Here is an 18,297-nt window from a genome sequence, read left to right as displayed (position 1 = left end):
AGAGCCGGGCAGGCTATGGTCCATAGGTTTGCAAAGAGTCGGACACGACTGGAGCGACTCAGCACGCACAGGCTCCTGCTCTTCAGTGTTGGCCTCTGGAAAAGCTTGCTCCTTTCTTAAGTGGCTCAGCTTTTTTTACATCCAGACCAAACCCAAGCCTGGCCCCATTCTTCAGTTGCTTTGATTCTGATTCCCACGCCAACCCAAGAAGCTTGCCATGAAGATAATTTATCTCTGCCCTGGGATTTTTGTTTCTTTGGGGTTTTGGCTACGGCGTTCTATGGGTGGCAAACAAGCCCAGAGGGGGCTAGTGCCTTGCCCAAGGGGAACTTGAACCATCTTCCCATTGCTAATCCAGGGCTCTTTCACTCTCTCCAGGGGACCTCTCAGAACCAATTAGGAACTACTGGAAAAGCCAGAAAAACAATGGTAACCTCATTCATCCCGCACCAGTCACATCTGGTTCACTTCTTCCCCGCTAAGCAGTAAACAGTGGAGACAGCGTCCAGGCTGGCCGCGGGCTGGGATCTCAGCTCAGAGACAAGGCCTCGGCCCAGAGCCGGCGAGAAGTCATTCTCACGCTGATCCCTGGGCTCCAAGAAAGAGATTTTCCCTAATGCAGCTGAGTTCGGTGACCCAACATGGCTGAAAATTGTCCTTTTCCAATGCGATAATCCACACAAACCCAGGGAGGGACTCCAAGATGGAGAAGCTTCCAGCAGCAGCCGGCGGGGCGGGGGGACCTCTGTGGTCCCACCGCTTTCTGTCTTTATTAACATTTGCAGAAAAACTCACAGTGTGCTTTGCTGCAAATGAAAACCAAGCAATTTCATTTTCTCCCCTCAACCAGGCCAGATGGCTCCTTCTCGCTCTTCTCCCCTTGCTCATGCTAGAATTTTTTTTTTAAGCTCAAAAATACTAAAAGATCCCTCACATCTGCAGATCTGCCTTTCCAGGTCCTTTTTAGCCAAAGGTGCCAAAAACTGAGTCCTTGGATTGTCTCAAAACAGCATCTCCCCCCTTGGGAACAGCTGTGCCTTCACCTGCAAAGTCTTCACCTTCTATAGAGCTTTGGGCTCCCGGGGCGGAGGCAGGCACCCAGCGTGCCCGTCCACGCCCACATCTGCGTCGGAGACTGAAGGCGAGACCCAGAATGCCTGCAGCGCTTGGGAGACGTCCAGCTCAAAGTATGGGGAATTCCTGCCCTTGCACACAGCTCTCCCCAAACTTCTGAGGACTCGTGTTCATGGCAGGACCTGATGGAGTTATTCAGCTTCCCACCAACATTCACTGCTGTTATCTAGTCTCACATGGAATGAAAAGAAACCAACTCGAGGTTGCTCTCTCTCTCTTGCTCTCTCTCTCTCTCTCTCTCTCTCTCTCTCTCTCTCTCTCTCACACACACACACACACACACCAGAAAGTGACAGGGTCAGAATCTACCCATGATGGCCTGACCCCAGGCCCAAGCTCTGACCGCTGCCCCACAAGGTTCTCATCCCATTACTAATGAACTGGCTGGAATGGACCTTGCCCTAATCCTGTCCCCCTCCCAAAGGCACAGTCATCTGCTGCCTTCATCATCATCGCACTGATTTCCAACGTGGCCCTTGGTGACGCCTTAAGGCCCAGGTTCTTGTGTGTGTGCTAAGTGTCTTCAGGCATATCCGACTGCTTGTGACCCCGTGGACTGTAGCCCTCCAGGCTCCTCTGTCCATGCAATTCTCCAGGCAAGAATACCGGAGTGGGTTACCGTGCCCTCCTTCAGGGGGTCTCCCTGATCCAGGGATTGAACCTGCATGTCTTACGTCTCCTGCATTGGCAGACAAGTTCTTTACCACTAGCACCACCTGGGAAGCCCAAGGCCCAGGTTCAGGGCCCAGAAAAACCCACCCAAGTGCACACATGTGTACGCACTGGTGTGACATCAGCTCCTTAATACTCTTTTGGGGGAATAAATACTACCTCTGTTCACACCATCCTGTTAACTGGCAGGAGAGATAAGACTTCAGATGTGAGCTAGGGAGATGACCTGCCACTCCCCATGGGAGGACACTTAAGAAAAATATTCTCTCAAGAACCTTTAGGTACCAAGGTACAGATAGTCTCAGAAAATCAAGAGCATCAGGAGCCCAGCCAGGACTGGTAAAAAAAATCTCTGACAAAGGGCAACTTTGTGCAGGAGGGAAGGAGGGTGAGGTGGGTGCTGGAGAGGCTGAGTTCCCATCATTCTCCAAGTGAGAGCAGTACCAAGCCTGAGTCACCCACGTAAGCAACAGGGGATCTTCCAGGAGACCAGAAACTCCATGTCCTCAGAGGGAGGGACAGAGGGGACCTGAGACAGGGGAGAGGGGTAGGCAAGAGGGTGCAGCCTGAGTCAGGGACCCAGGAGAGAATTCCTCACAGTGGGTGTGGTTCAGGGGCTTCAAGACCAGTGTTGGACTGGGTGATTATACACCTTCTGGATGTAGCCCCCTCCACCTCAAATCTTCAGTAAAATTCTAGTACGGTCATCCCTCAAGATTGGTTACAGGGCCTCCATGGATAGCAAAATCCACTGATCATGCATATAAATGGTGTAGCATTTACATACAACCTACACCATCCTTCTGTATCCTGGACATCATCTTATTGCTTATAATACCCGAAGGGAAAAGTGAAAGTATCAGTTGCTCAGTCATGTTCGAGTTTTTGCATCTCCATAGAGACCCACAGGCTCCTCTGTCCATGGAATTCTTTAGGCAAGAATACTGGAGTGGGTTGCCAGGGAATCTTCCCGACCCAGGGATGGAATCTCAGTGTCCCGCACTATAGGCAGATTCTTTACCATCTGAAGCACCAAATGTAAATGCTATGTAAATAGTTGCTCTTTCTCTCTCTCTCAGTTGCTCAGTCCTGTCCGACTCTCTGCCACCCCGTGGAGTAGTCCACTGGGCTCCAAGTTCTATGGAATTTTCCAAGCAAGAATAGTGGAGTGGGTTACCACCTCCTACTCCAGGGGATCTCCCCAACCCAGGGACTGAAACCACGTCTCTTGCATCTTCCGCATTTACAGGTGGATTCTTTACCGCTGAGCCACTGGGGCAGCCCAGATAGTTGCTGGAGTGTGGCAAATTCAAGTTTTGCTTGTTGTGGAACTTTCTGAAATTTTTACTTTTGAGTATTTTCAATCCACAGTTGGTTGAATCCACCAATGCAAAATCTGTGGATGAGGAGAGCTGACTGGACACGCAGTGGAAGAAAGAAAGAATGAATGACTGTCTACACCAGGCAACACCAGGAACCCTTTTCTGCATTCAACAGACCTCCCAGGCAAAGATCCTCTTGCAATGGAAAAGGCTGGGCCTTGCAATGGTTCAGAGAAACCCTTCCAGTTTCTCATACCACTCCAAACAACTGGGTGGTCTATGGAATTCCATTATCTTAGCACCTCCAGTTTCCCTTCCATAAAACAAGGATTAAAAATTTCACCCCAGTCGGACTGTTGGGCATCAAATGAGATCATATACATGGGTGTCTACTGGAAACATGGAAAAATTCTGCTGGGCTTCTGGGATGGAAAGGGGAGGAAAGAGGACCCCAGTGTAGGAGCTCATGCCACACGCAGCACCAGGTGGATCCAGCTTGTACTGTCCCCTGTTTTTCCAGATGAGGAAACTGAGGTTCAGTTAGGACTAAAAACTTGCCAAGGCCATGTAGCTGGTAAGGATTTGAACTGTCAGGATCTGAAGGGTGGAATTCAGAAGCCGGAATACCCCCTTACTTATTTTACACCCCCACTCAAATACCACCTGGGCTCTATAACCGCCTTTGGAAATCTTCCTTCTAGAAAAGCATTTAATTTTAATCCTGTACATTTCTCCCCAGCAGACATGCACAGAACCTTATTTAAATATATTGTTATCATTATTATTGCTTTGCCTAAAGATTCCTTAACAGAGATCTTTATTTTTCTTTGCCCACAAATACACACACATGCACCTCTCCAACAGGTTTGAATAGAGCTTTGTGAGTGGTAGGGCTACTTAGAAACAAAAATTGCCTATTATTTCAATTCAATTACATAGCAACCACTTTTTTTTTTAAAAGACTATATTTATTTGAGCTTATTGTGTGGCGAATCATCAGACATTTTCTTTCTCCAAACTATTTTGAGAAGAGAAAATGATCAAATGAAAGGGAGGAAATGTTAGGCATATCATCCCCGCTATTGAGAATATTGCTGATGGATTTTCCTCTTGCACTTTTAATTTATTTAAACAACACCCCCGCTTCCATCAACAACCACGCCTTGGCTTCCTGAGCGCTTTTCTCCAGGGGATTCGAGGCCTTTCGGTTGTAGTGCCTGATGGAGACACTGAGGGGCGGTTCTGGAGTCAGAGGAGACGTGCAGGAGGAGCAGTCGCGCTCCCCAGGCTGTGGGTGTGATGTCAGAGGTCCGCAGCAGACCCGAGCGCTGGTTGCAGCCCAAACAGGGTTAGGTCTAGGTTCTGACTGTCTGGACTCCCAGTCCAGCGCTCGCCCCACCTCTTCAGCTGGGGACAACGGTAAGGATGGCAATTCAGGGGTTGGATCTAGTCCAGCCCTCTTGGTGCGTGCATGTTAAGTCGCTTCAGTCATGTCTGACTCCGCGACCCCATGGACTGTAGCCCATCAGGCTCCTCTGTCCATGGCGATTCTCCAGGCAAGAATACTGGAGTGGGTTGCCATGAGTCCTCAGTCCTCTTGGTGCCCCTACCCAATTCCCAGGCTTTCGTGAGCCCATCCCAGGCTCTGACCCTGGCCCCCGTAGTCCCCATTTGGTCTCTGGGATCAGAAGAGGGAAGGGCCCCTCCCCCGGGGAGAGCCACCACCTGTGGCCCCCACTCCAACCCCTCCGCAGCCCCTGCAGCCTGACCTCTATCTCCTCAGCCTCACAGAACCAGCAGCAGCAGCCTCAGAGGTCGCTCTGTTTGCCTTGGCTCCGCAGCCTGCTTCCCCAGCAAGAAGCCGCTGGAAAGGAAAATAAAACAACAACAAAAAGCCTTTTGATCTGCCAGCGGACGTCCTCGTCCAACCCTGGGGGAAGGTGGAAACCACTCTCTGGAGTGACCTGCTAACCCCTCTCTCACAAATGCTCTCCAAAGGGCCCCAGGGTCTTTCAGAGACCCCACCAGGGCAGGCTCCCGGCCCCATGAGATGAAAGGGTCAAAATGACATCTGTAGGGACTAAGTGGGGATGGGCAGGGGCCAGGAAGAGGCCAGAGAGGATCCAGGAACCATGGAAAGAGAAGATGGCCACTGACCCAGGCTGGCCACTCCACAGGAGGAGGTCACCACAGACTGTCTGCATGGAGGAGCAGTGAGAAAGAAGTGTGTCCCAGAAAAGCAATTCAGTTCAGCAGGAGGGAATCCAGCAAAGGGCATCACGCTGTCCACACAGGGGTATCCAGGCACCCATCCCAAGGCGACGCGGCAAGTCACTGACATGGGAGCCGTGCCTCTTCCCTACCCCGCAGTCCACTCTGGAGGCTCCTACCCTTGCCTGGAAAATGCCATGGGTGGAGGAGCCTGGTGGGCTACAGTCCATGGGGCCGCAGAGCTGGACACGACTAAACGACTTCACTTCACTATACTGTATATAGGACATATATACACACAGTTGGGTACCTAGGCTAACTGTTAGACTTACAAACTGGACTTACGAACGTGTTCTTGGAAATGCAACTCCTTCATACGTAAGGGACCTACTGTATACAGGAATAACGGGCACCATATACACAGCTGGGCTCATTTACTGGGCAAACAATTCAGCAGGATTGGGGGTTGCTCACAACAGGTCTGGGTAAGAAGATGGGCTTAAAACTCGGTTTCCATTGAATCTGCTTTTGTTCTATTTCTATACTTTCTTACTGTGCTTATTCTGATTATTTTTTCTTTGGTCTTTTACCAATAAAAAGTGATTCATTTCAAAGAGCTTCTGGAAAGTAAAAAAAAAAAAAAGAAAACAAAAAGAACTATGCTGCTGCTGCTAAGTCGCTTCAGTCGTGTCCGACTCTGTGCGACACCATAGACAGCAGCCCACCAGGCTCCCCCGTCCCTGGGATTCTCCAGGCAAGAACACTGGAGTGGGTTGCCATTTCCTTCTCCAATGTATGAAAGTGAAGAGTGAAAGTGAAGTCACTCATCGTGTCCGACCCTCAGCAACCCCATGGACTGCAGCCTTCCAGGCTCCTCTGTCTATGGGATTTTCCAGGCAAGAGTACTGGAGTGGGGTACTATTGCCTTCTCCGAACTATAGAGAGTGAGGAAAAACCCAGAATCAATGATCCCCCAGACTTCCTAGGACCCTCCCACTCACTTCTCACCTCCCTCTCAGCCCACCTGCAGTACCATGGGCCCCAGTTCCCTTAGAGGTTTGGCAGCTGCTGTCAAACAAAGGAATTAAGGAATGGAGGGGAGCAAAGTGCCAGGGTGAGAGGCCTCTCAGACCCCTGGATCCTGATTTCCTCCCACTCTGGCTGATAAGACATGAACTGGCTCCAAAAGAGAAGACCTTGGTGTCCCACAGAGGAGAAGAGCCAGGGAACAGACCATGTAATGCTGTAATTAAAACAAGGCTTTTAGGGTGGGTCGTAATCCAATCCAACTAATGCCCTTATAAAAAGAGATTTGGACCCCCAGGGGACACCAGATTGGACCCCTCAGGGGACACCAGAGGTACATGAGCACAGAGGATCCAGGGAGAAGACAGCCTGCTGCAAGCCTAGGAGAGAGACCTCAGAAGAAACTGAATCTGCCAACACCTTGATGATGAACTTCTATCCTTCTACCTAAAACTGTGAAAAAATGAATTAGATAGGAATTAACTTACTTAGTGCTCACAACAACCCAATAAATTAGGTATTATTTTTAGTCCCATTTTATGGACAAGAAAGTGACGAACAAAGAGGTTGAGTAACTTGCCCAGCCCTGCAGAGCTGGTGAGTGACAGAGTTGGGACTGTAAACCATCCCTTTGGATGAGATAGGGCTCGTAAGTGCCTGGCACACTGAAACTGATCAATACATGCTAGCTACACTCATTACCTGAAACCACCTGAAAAAGACCAGTCTGCAAAGGGTAAGAATGGAGGAAGGCATTTTGTGGGTACCTGCCAGGTGCCTGGAACCCAGGGATGGGCCAAGGCTGACAGGGTCCCTGCCCTCCAGGGGTTACACTAGAATGGGGAGATGGAAGTTAAATAATTACACACACACAAGTCAACAATCACCCAGTTTTGACCAACTTCCTGTTAAGAGGAGGATAGTGGAGCCATCGGGGCTTCCCCGGTAGCCCAGCTGGTGAAGAATCCACCTGCAATGCAGGAGACCCTGGTTCGATCCCTGGGTCAGGAATATCCCCTGGAGAAGGGATAGGCTACCCACCCCAGTATTCATGGGCTTCCCTGGTGGCTCAGATGGTAAATAATCTGCCTGCAGTGAGGAATACCTGGGTTCAGTCCCTAGGTTGGGAAGATTCCCTGGAGGAAGCATGGCAACCCACTCCAGTATACTTGCCTAGAAAATTCCCCGGGACAGAGGAGCCTGCTGGGCTATATAGTCCATGGGGTTGTAAAGAATTTGAACACAACTGAGGGACTAAACAGACAGCATAGTGGAGCCATCAGAGCCAATGGGTGAGAAATTGGGCCCACTTGGAACTCAAGGAGGGCTTCTTGGAGGAAGCGATGGGATCCAAAGGATAAAGGGGAGTTGGGTAGCTAAAGAAGGAGGGAAAGATTGTAGTGATTGGGGAAGAGCATTCAGAAAGGGAAGCCAGGTGGTTGTAGGCTGGAGCAGAGGGTGGTAGGCTTGGGTGGCAGAAGGGGCAAAAGTTGCCAGAAAGTCTTAGAAACGCAAGTGAGGTGCTCGCTTCGGCAGCACATACGCTAAAATAAACGCAAGTGAGAATCTATGGAAAGGGTTTCCAAAAGAGTTCAACACGGCTAGCACGATCACATTACACAACAGATGTTTCCTCTAACAAAGCAAGCAGGTTGAACGTCAGTAAATTGAATTTTATTTTTAAGGCGGTAGGGAGGAACGAGAATCTGAGAGTTAACGGTCTGTAAATGGGATGAGGAGCCTCTGATCCAGCTGGCATTTCATAGATCCGGCCACCTCGAGTGAGGCACCCCTGCTAGGTAACAATACTGGAGGAGGATTGGCCGTCCGTGTGGCAGCGTGTGGGCCAGTGTCTCTGCTGGGGGTGGCCGTCTGCTCCCCCGTGGGTCTCGGGGCACCGGAAGCTTGTGAGCATGGCTCTCCCCAGCGGCCACCGCACAGCCTGCTTCCTGGCACCCGCAACCTTCCAGGCTCCTCTTCCCCAGCTCCTCCTCATCCCCCAAGCTTTAACTTGTACTTACTTCCATGGGGAGGCCTTTGCTGCCCAAGCCCCCAGATGTATCTGTCTTTCATGAGTTTTTCCTGGCATCCCTGACACCCCCCTGGGTTTGTCCCCATACTATCCTCAGTGCCCCCACCTAAGGGGGTTACCGGTAGAGGCCTCGGTGCACAGCAAAGAAAGATGAGATCCCAAACAGCTCTAAGAATTCATTCATTCATTCATTCAGCATGTATGAACACCTATGAACATCCATTTATTCTGTCCCGGGCACTGAGTTACACATGCTGTGGGCACCATGGAGAATGAGACAGACAAGTCTCTGCCCTCATCCCACTGAGGAAAACACATCATAAATAAAGTAATTAGAATAATTCCAACATTCATTGAACACTTTTGAGGTGCCACGTTCAATCCTACAAGATACATTTATGCATTTTAATCTTATTTTATCTTCATAAAAGATAAAATGACAATGATCATTTCACAAAACATACAAAAATTGGGTAATTATGTTGTACATCTGAAACTAATATAATGCTTTATGTCAATTAGACCTCAATTAAAAAAAAATCCTTATGGTGGTACAGAGAACTTAAGTATTTGGTTAAAGGCCACTGAAAGTCATGGACTGTGGCTGAACTGGGACTTGAACCAGGGCCCTTACGCTCAGAACGCCTAACCCTGCATGGCATGTTGCCTCTTCTGCTTTCAGTGCACAGGATAGAGCTGTATATCTGAACTTCGGCCTCCGCAGCTGAGCCTCCAAACCCTCCAGGGTCCCTGTGGGATGGGCTCGGGGGCTGGGAGCCTCAGCTAGTCCATCCTAGGCCCCCTTCTCATGCAGAGAAGTTGGGACACCACCCCCAGGGGAGAGGAACCCAACTTGCCAACATCATAGTGATCTCTGGTGCTGAAGGTGAACCTAGGATAAACAGCAAGGATAATTCATCAGGACCAGACATTCTTAGCCTGAGAGGAGATGGAGACAACAGGCACCCCACCCCACAGAAAGACAAACCAAAAAAAAAAAAAAAAAAGTAAAGGGTGCCTTTCTTGCAGTCCTTTCAAATCATTCTTTGTAGAAAACATCCTTTCTGCAATTAGTTACGATCCACAGGCATTGATGCTTCTTAAGCCCATATTGAACACCTAACACCCTTCCAAGACTATTGTGTGCTGTGTGCTAAGTTGCTTCAGTTGCCTCCAACTCTTTGTGACCCCATGAACTGTAGCCCACCAGGCTCCTCTGTCCATGGGATTCTCCAAGCAAGAATACTGGAGTGGGTTGCCATTTCCTTGTCTAGGGGATCTTCCCAACCCAGGGATTGAAACCATGTCTATTACATCTCCTGCACTGGCGGGCAGGGTCTTTACCAATAGTGCCACCTGGGAAGCCCCTCCAAGATTGTTGGGAGGGAACAAATATGGAAAGCAGCATCTGACAAATGTCAGTGGTGGAAAGAGTGTGTCTGATGCAGACACTGACTCTTCCGATGCTTTTAACTAGGCCAAGTGGGTGCAAAGCCTCACTTTATTGATAAGGAGACTGAAATGTACAGAGATTACCTGTTACTAATTGTATAGTTGAATGACCTTGAGTGATAACGCACCCACCTGTTATGGAGTGAATTGTGTGCCCCCCAAAGCTGTGTTCCCATCCTAACCCGCTGGTCCGTGACCTTAGTTGAAAACAGGGTCTTTGCCGATGTCATCAAGTTCAGATGAGGTCCTTAGGCTCTAATCCAATGTGACTGGAGTCCTGATAAGAAGAGGAAGGACAGACCCAGGGAGAACATCTTGTGATGACAGAAGAGGAGACTGGAGCGACACGTCTACAAACCAAGGAAGAGCAAGAGCTGCCAACAGCCCAGGAGCAAGGGACCCTGCCCTGGAGCCCTGCTGACACCGACCCTCCCCTGGAGCCCTGCTGACACCTTGACGTTGGCCTTCCAGCCCCCAGAACTGGGAGAGCATGAATGTCTGTGGTCTGAAGCTCCCAGTTTAGGGTATTTATCACTGCAGCCCTGGGAAACCAATACAGCCTCATCGGGCTCTTAAAGCTGGTCCAAAGCTCTGCCCCAGGGTTTAGTGGGGAGGGGCTGCAGCAGCTGACCTCTGGGGGCAGGAGTGAATGAGATGTGTTTTAGGGACCTCACAGTGCCTGACTCATAACCTAACTGGCTGGCTCCCCACGCCCCACCCCACTGCTTCTCAGAGAAGCTGTGGGCATCTTGGTGGCAGCCGCAGTGGAAAGCCAGTCTCTCTGTGCCCCCAGAACGATTGTCTCCTCTACTCAGGGGTACACAGCCCACCTCTGAATCCTGTCTTGAGGAGCCAAACCTTCCCAAAGACCCTTCCACCCCAGTGTCCAGTCCACCAGCTATTCCTGGGATGTCTTTTGCAAGGGAGGGGACAGTAAATCCCCATTATCCTAGGGGTGTTTATATTTTGGCTAGAGGAGCCCGTCATCACCCTGGGGGCTAAAAGTGCAGACAAAGTGAGTACCCTGGGCTCGCCCTGGGGAGGGAGCCCTGTGTGCCAGGAACCAGGTGGTGGCGGGCTACCGCACCCCCAGGAGGCTGAGGCACTCTTGGCCAGCGAGAACGCAGCAATCTGTCCCAACCGGAGAGGCAGCACCAAGGAAGGGGGCCTCTCTCAGCAGTACCCCCAGGCCCTGCGCCCACAGTGGTAATTCGACATGAAAAGACGGGCCTAAATCCAAGGGCTGGGGCTCCAGATTCTTCTCCCATTTCAAATGGAAGCTGTATTAGTTCAACACAAGAGCCCAGCCCGAGGCCACCCAGGATGGGAGCCCAGAGCCTCTCCATCCAAGAGACGGGAGTGAAAGATGGCTGTGTTGGGGGGTGGGGGGGACGTTGGGGAGGGGTGAGTACTTGGAGCCTCGCCTCAGATGCTGGCCCCTGGCCAGAGGCTTCGCTCCCTTCTAACTCAAGTGGGTGAGAAGCAATGCACAAACATCCTGACACCTACTAAGTGCCAGGCGCTTAATTAGCTTTATAGCTTTCTACATTCTTTCCATTTTACAGAGAAAAAAACTGAGCCTTAGAAAGATGCACTCATGCTAAAGCAGAGGAGTCAGGATTCGAATCTAAGTTTGACCATCTTACTGTTCTCAGAAAAACAGGGCTGGGAAGCCTCATTAGACTCCCTCTCTTTACTTGCTCAGTCCCACAAGGAGTGAAAGGGGAAGCAGGAGGCTGCAGAGATGGGACAGGAAGCCCAGGTAACTTTCTGTGTCATTCGGGGGGCACCCCAAAGCTTGAATGCACAGCAGTTCCCAAAGCAATGTATGTAGGGCCCAAATGCCTAAGGCTTTCACTATGAGTATTTACAACCAAGCCTTCTCAAGCCCCAGCGCTACTGCCTCAGCTTCCAGATAGTTCCTGCAGCCTCCCCCAGCCTCCTCTCCCCCTGCCCCTGCACACACAGAACATGAACACAGAGCTCTTCCCCATTAGGGAGTGGGAAGAGGAAACAGAAGAAGAAGTAGGTTCTGGAGGGTCTTGGAAGAAGTCCTCAGAGCAGCAAATTTCAGCAGGGCAAAGGAGGCCATGGGCGCTCTGGGGCGGAGGTCAAGGGCCTGGCTCCGCGCCCGTGCTGTGTGTTCACGGGCCAGTCCCTGGGCCCATCTGAGCCCTGCCTCTCTGCCGTGTATTAAGGGCACTACATCATCTGCCCAGAGATCGTTTCCAGGTACACGGTCTGTAATCTCCTAAGAGCAATGCACTGCTGCTGCCAAGTAGCTTCAGTCGTGTCCGACTCTGTGCGACCTCATAGACGGCAGCCCACCAGGCTCCCCCATCCTTGGGATTCTCAAGGCAAGAACACTGGAGTGGGTTGCCATTTCCTTCTCCAACGCATGAAAGCAAAGAGTGAAAGTGAAGTCACTCGGTAGCGTCCGACTCTTAGCGACGCCACGGACTGCAGCCCACCAGGCTCCTCCGTCCATGGGAGTTTCCAGGCAAGAGTACTGGAGTGGGTCGCCAGTGCCTTCTCCGAGAGCAATGCACATCAAGGATCATTAAGGAAAGGAAGCGTCCATGTTTCAAGGACTGACTATGTGCCAGGTCTATGCTAGAAGCTTCAAATGCATCATCTCAGTGAATCCTCAAAGTATTCTATCCAGGAAATAGAAACGCAAGGAGTTAGTGCCTGGTAAATAGCAGCCTCCCTTGCAGCTGGTTTGGGGCCAGGTGACAGTTTTGCCCGGTGCACCAGAGCTGAGGTGACTGTGTCTCCTCCAGCTGAGGCCGTGGAGTCTTCCCGGGCCTCTTCCTTCTCCATCACTCTCCTCTCCTCCTGCAGTAACCGCGGATGCCACATCACCCAGGATGTGCAGCTACAACGACAGTGGAGCCACCATCCGCCTGGGTCCCTAAGCAACCGTGTGGAGCAGAGATCCATGCCAGACGAGTAGCATGAGTGAGAATTGCTCCCACGGGTTAAGCCACTGAGAGTTTGGAGTCATCTGCTGTGGTTGCTGGTGTTACTTCGCTTGATAGTGGACACCAAGGCCACATAGCCCGTAAACGGCAGGCACAAGAAGCAAGTTCACGTCGGTGACTCCAACACGCCTCCTCTGTCAGCTACAACTTTCTGCGGCTGAATGAGATCATCCCCTTCCTATAAGCAACCTTGTCCCAAAAAACCCCTACCTCTCAGCGTCCCCAGGATGGCTGAGTAATCAACACAGGATGAAAAAAGAGCATCTCGTAAAGCACTCTGAGCCTGGAAGATGAGCAAAAGCAGGGAGAAAGGGGCCTGATTATATCTCAGGGAAATCCTTCCTGGGCTTTGGGGCTCCACAGGCGGTTTTGATGGGAGAGAAACATCACAGAATGGTTTCAAGCACAAAAGGGAGAAACAGATCGACCTAGGATCTAATTCCAGCCCCCACCCCCCAACAACTTACTGACTTGCTTTTTCTGAGCCCTACATTCTAATCTGTGAAATGGGTGCAATATCTGAACCAGCTTTCAGGGTTGGCGGTGAGATGAAGCATTGTCTAGGTCCTGGCCGACGGTAAGCACTCCCCAAACATCTGCCATCTGATCATTGCTGGAACGGCTCAGAGAACAGCCTCTGCTGGAGGGAGATGAGGCTGCAGTGCCGCTAGAGGCTGCCCCGCCAGGATGGCTGACATAGCCCAGACCACGGGTCTGGCCCGGCCCACGTCCCTGCAACAGACCGAGGGGCAGGACGCTGAGAGGGAAACAGGGCCAGCCAGACATAGTGCAATGCAGCCAAGGAGCCAGATTATTTATTTTAAAGTTGAAAGTGTCTTCTAGGAGGATGGCCTTTTATTTGGGTGAATCTGGGAGTTGTTTATCAGCTTAAACTCATTATCTGCACATATGGTCTTCGTACTATGGTTAAGGGTGGAAGACAAAGGATGGGCATCTACTAGCTGATGAAATATCATCCCTCAAGTGCCAGAAAGCAGGATATTTTCAGTGACGTCACATTGGGCTTCCTGCCACAAGGATGGGGCTATCATGAGAACATGCACAAGATTTTAACTCAGGAGTCCCTCCAGTGAGGCAGGGAAAGGAAGGAAAAGAAAACAAGCAACAAAAATATTCACCCTAGTCTTCCATCTCAAAAGCAGACACACACATACACGTATACCATGCCCCAAAATATCAGAGCTGGAAAGGATCAACATTGATCCCCGCCCCCCATTTCACAATAACAGTAATAGTAGAAGTAATAATAATGACAGTGATGATACTGGAGGTTTGTTGAGCATTTACTACCTGCCTGGCACGGTGCTGTTTCACATGTTTTATCTTGTTGATGTTTCACAACAATCTGAGGGAATATTATTAGTCCCATTTTACAGATCAGGAAACTGAGGCACCAGAGGTTGAATGGCCTAAGGTCACACAGCTAATAAGTAGAAGAAAGCTGACATTCAAACCCAAGCAGCCTAACTGCCTCACCATGCTGCATCTAGAAAGATGGGGAAACTGAGGCTCAGAGACGGGTAGTGACTCATTCAAGGTCCCACAGCTTCAGCTGTAACAGAATTGGGGCTAGAACACAGGTCTCCATACTTCTGATTCAGCTGGTCCAGTGCCCTTTCCACTGCATCCTGTTGCCAATCAGTAAGTACACACACGCATACGACTAGCGCACGTGATTTTGCTCATCTCCAAGTGGTTTAATTACTAATTAAACCAGTAGTCTTGGGTACCAACAAGGGGCAAGGGCTGGACCTTAAGATAACAAGTGCCGAGATGAAAGATCTGCTTTGCCAGCTGCAAACACTGGGGCTCATGTCTCTCTCCCTCTCTTCTTAATCAGCGTTTCATTATCTGCACACTCTATCCCCCAACCACCCAGGGCAGAGCGCCGATGCGGGTCCAAGGTGGCAGCCGGTGCAGCAGGAGGAGCCCAGGCTGGTGGGTTACTTAACAGCATCAGATTGCGAAAATACCCATCAACCCATCATCTGCTCTGGGGGACCAAAGTGCTGGCTTCCAAAGGGCCCCCTCCCTTTGCTGTGTCCCAGCTGAGCATGAACAAATGTTCCTGGTTTTCCTTCTCAATGGCTGATGAAGTAGACCAGGAAAGCAGCCCTCTGGAAAGAGGGGTCCCTAACAGGGGCCACCATTTGCTCTTCCCAGGAAAACGGAGACAGTGAAAGCTGGACAGACATCCAGAGAAAGGTAGTGTACAAGCTTGCAGGCAGAAATGTGGAGCCCAGCAGGAACTGGTCACCAACACCACCCTCTCTGTCCCCAAGCCACAGTCTGATGGCTGACAGGCTCCTGGTTCACGTTGCTTCGCAGGGGCAGAACAGAGCAAGACATGGCCAAAAGAGGTGCCCCCCACTGGACGGAAGACAGACGGTTGCCTAGCACCCTGAAATGTCAGTTGCAAGGCCCCCTAGGAATCTCCTGGGCCGACACCCTCATCTTACAGGTTTACCCTCTGCTCTATCTCCATTCTGCCTCCTCCAACCCCAGTCCGGCCCCAGACCATTAAAAATTCATTCCGTAATTCAGGGAGCTGTTTCCCGGCTGACGAGGCAGTTTTGAAAGGAGGCGGGGGGCAGTTTTTGCTGGACCAACCCAAGATGTCCTAATTCCTACTCCAGATGAACTGCTGCCTCTAAAAAGTGGTCTGGAACTTTCGTCCATATACTGCCATTTCAGCCTCGGGCTGGGTAAAGACACCCCAGAGGTCTGCCATCTGAATGCATCTGGGGCCTGTTGGACCAGGAGACCTGAAATTCTACTGGATCAGAGATCTTAGGGTTTCCCAGGGAGCACACTGAGCCCACACATGGTACTCAAACATGGACGTCCGCTGCCCTCGGAGTCTCAGTCCCCTCCTCTTTCCGGGGCAGGTTGGGTGTGAAGGGAGGACGGGTAGAACGCAGACCTGCCAGCCCTCTGGGGGCCCCTTGCTCACTCCCAGGTTCCAAGGAGGGCTATTCTGGGCAGGCTTCCCTCCACCAAAAAACGAGTCAAAAAACAAAACTGAACACAAACAAAACAACTCCTTTTGTTTTCTGGCCCCGTGGAATGTCTTGAAGACACACCCAGAGACAGCAGGCCTCTCCACCCTTTCCCCTGTCTCCTCGCTTCATGTCCTCTTCTATTCAAAGTGAAAACCATGCTGCTGTCTCTTCAAGGCAACTTTGTCCTACAGCAATTTGAGAGCATCCAATAAAAAAAAAAAAAAAAAAATTTGCTACACCGAAAGCAAGAACCTCAGCTCTCTTTCAAGGACCACCCCGCTTTCATCACCTTTGCAAGGGACTCTGGGGACATGAGAGGAAGGAGGTGGGGGGTGGGGTGGGGTGGGGGGTGGAGGGCTGCCCCATGAGCCACTGTTTGGAGCCGAGAGAAAGATGAAAACTTGCACCGGCCACTACGAGGCCACTGCACATTCTTAGGTTTGCTCAGTTGTACTCACTCGGGGTGCTGGGGGGAGGGAGAGAATTAGAGAAAGATGAGACCACAGTCCCTTCAGCGTCCCTTCAATGTCGAACAGCCCCACCCGTGACAAAGATGATGCTCTTCATAGAAGCCAGCAGTTTTCTCCTTTCCAAGGCCTTAGCACAGACTCACAGGTTCAACACACAGGGGCCCTAAAGTCCCACAGTGGGACACACAGCAGGTTTCCACCAATAATTGTGAAATGAGTGGATGAATGTGGCCTGTGGACTCCAGACCCCAAAAGGAGGGGCTCTTGTTTGAGAAATTTACCACTGGACTGCTAAAGTCTTTTAGGCGCCCCCATCAACCCCACCCTGTGCCCAGAGAAAGGATCCACCCCAAGACTCTCAACCCACCCACACCAGAAAAGGCTCTGGCCAGATCCCTGGAACAAAGGTACAACTTTCACAAAAAGGGTGCATTCAGCTTCAGGCTTCATAGAAACCTCAGAAAGTTAATTCTCCCATCCAATCATTTCACACCGATTTGCTGTTAATGTAAAGTTCCCCTCCTTTTTGTTTTTCTGGGGGTAAAATTTTTTTTATTCACCCAGACATCCTGCCAGGTCGCCCAAGAAAAACGAGCTTTTGAAAGCCAAGCTTTCCTATGCACAGTTATAACTGAGGGCACCCCAGCTTCACACTCCGACCCTCTCCCCCTTTCCGCCGGGGTGCGGTGCTCCTCAGGGGGGGTCCCTCGTGCGTTGAGGGGTGGTCTGTGGTTGCGGTCTGTCGCTCCTGGATTTCCGTGCGTTTGTCTCGCTGAAACCAGAACTCGCCTTTCTAGGGGTGAAAGGGCCGGAGAGGGGCGCCCCCTGGCGGGAGCCAACTCCCCTCAATACGGCCGGGACGCCAAGCCGGCGCGAACCCACCCGTGCCCGCCAACCCTCCAAGCGTTCTTCCGCTGCGCCCCTAAATCTGGATGTGCTCGAGTTTCGGATCCACCGAGCACCTCGGAGTCTCGGCTTCCCCAAACCGCACACACCGCGTTCGGAATAAAGGGGGAACCACCCCCCTCCCCGAAGGAAAGCGTGGCGCCCCCGCCCCGGCCCGCTCCCAGAGACCCCGAAGGCGGCCGGCCCTCAGTGGCCCCGCTGGGCCGGGCAATCCCCACAGCCCTGATCCTAGCTCCTAATCCCTAGTCCCTACCTGCGCCCCCTCCCCATCCCCTTACAGAGCGGCGTGGCGCGCACCCCCTCCCCTCCGGACTCAGCCCTCGCCGAGCCCCTAGACCTCGTAACCACACCTGCCCCCCCTCCCCGCGCCGTTCTGCAGGCGCCCCCCACTCACCCGGCCCGGAGCGCCGGGCCGTGGTGCACCTGTCCCCGGGGGACGCCGCCGGCCCCCGGCGGGTTCGGAGCGCGGATGCGGGCGAGCACGTCTTCCCCGCCCCTTCCCCAGCCTATAGCCGAAGTAGAACTCGGTTCCCGGGCTTCCCCAGGACCATCCTGGGAGGGCCCCCCCATTCCACCCTCCACCCCCACCACGCCGGGGTGGGGGTGGGGGGCGCGCGTGGGTCCCCAAGTCCCCTGGGGGGCGCGGCGGCGGGGCGCGCGGAGGGCACAGAGGTGCGGGGCCCCTACCTTCCAGCCGCAGCGGCCGGACCCCGTGCCAACTCGCGTCGGCGGCCGCGGGGGAAACTTTCCCCCGGGCGGAGAGGCGCGCTCGCAACTTGCTCGGCGCCCGCTGCCTTCCCGGCGGTGGCGGCGGCGGCAGCGCGTCCAGGGACAGACTGGCGCGAGGCGGCCGCGGCGGCCGCGGCGCTCGTTCGGGGCTCGGGGCTCGGGGCTCGGGCGGCCTCGCGCGGCTCCGCGGTGGATCGCTCGGCGCTGCGTCCGCCCCGCAGCCTGGAGCCCCGGAGTCGCCGGCGGCAGCTGCAGCCGCCCGCCCGCCCGCCGGCCCCACCTCCCCGCCGCCGCTCCGTCCCTCCCTCGCTCTCGCCCGCGCGCCCTCCCCTCCCC

The 18,297-nt window shown here is 52.5% G+C and overlaps 1 protein-coding gene across 2 annotated transcripts in view; it reads right to left on the bottom strand.

Moving 5' to 3' along the window:
• TSPAN18 (tetraspanin 18) overlaps positions 1-18,038 on the bottom strand; it is a 203,685-nt gene extending 185,647 nt beyond the window's left edge. For both annotated transcript variants that reach the window (XM_068989282.1, XM_068989284.1), the window contains exon 1: positions 17,920-18,038. The gene's annotated coding sequence lies outside the window, so the exon portion shown is untranslated. The remainder of the gene's footprint in view (positions 1-17,919) is intronic.
• Between the last annotated feature and the right edge of the window lie 259 nt (positions 18,039-18,297).

This window comes from Capricornis sumatraensis, chromosome 16, assembly GCF_032405125.1.
Source record: "Capricornis sumatraensis isolate serow.1 chromosome 16, serow.2, whole genome shotgun sequence".
In the NCBI taxonomy this organism is placed as follows: domain Eukaryota; kingdom Metazoa; phylum Chordata; class Mammalia; order Artiodactyla; family Bovidae; genus Capricornis; species Capricornis sumatraensis.
This window is presented reverse-complemented; position numbering and strand designations above follow the sequence as displayed.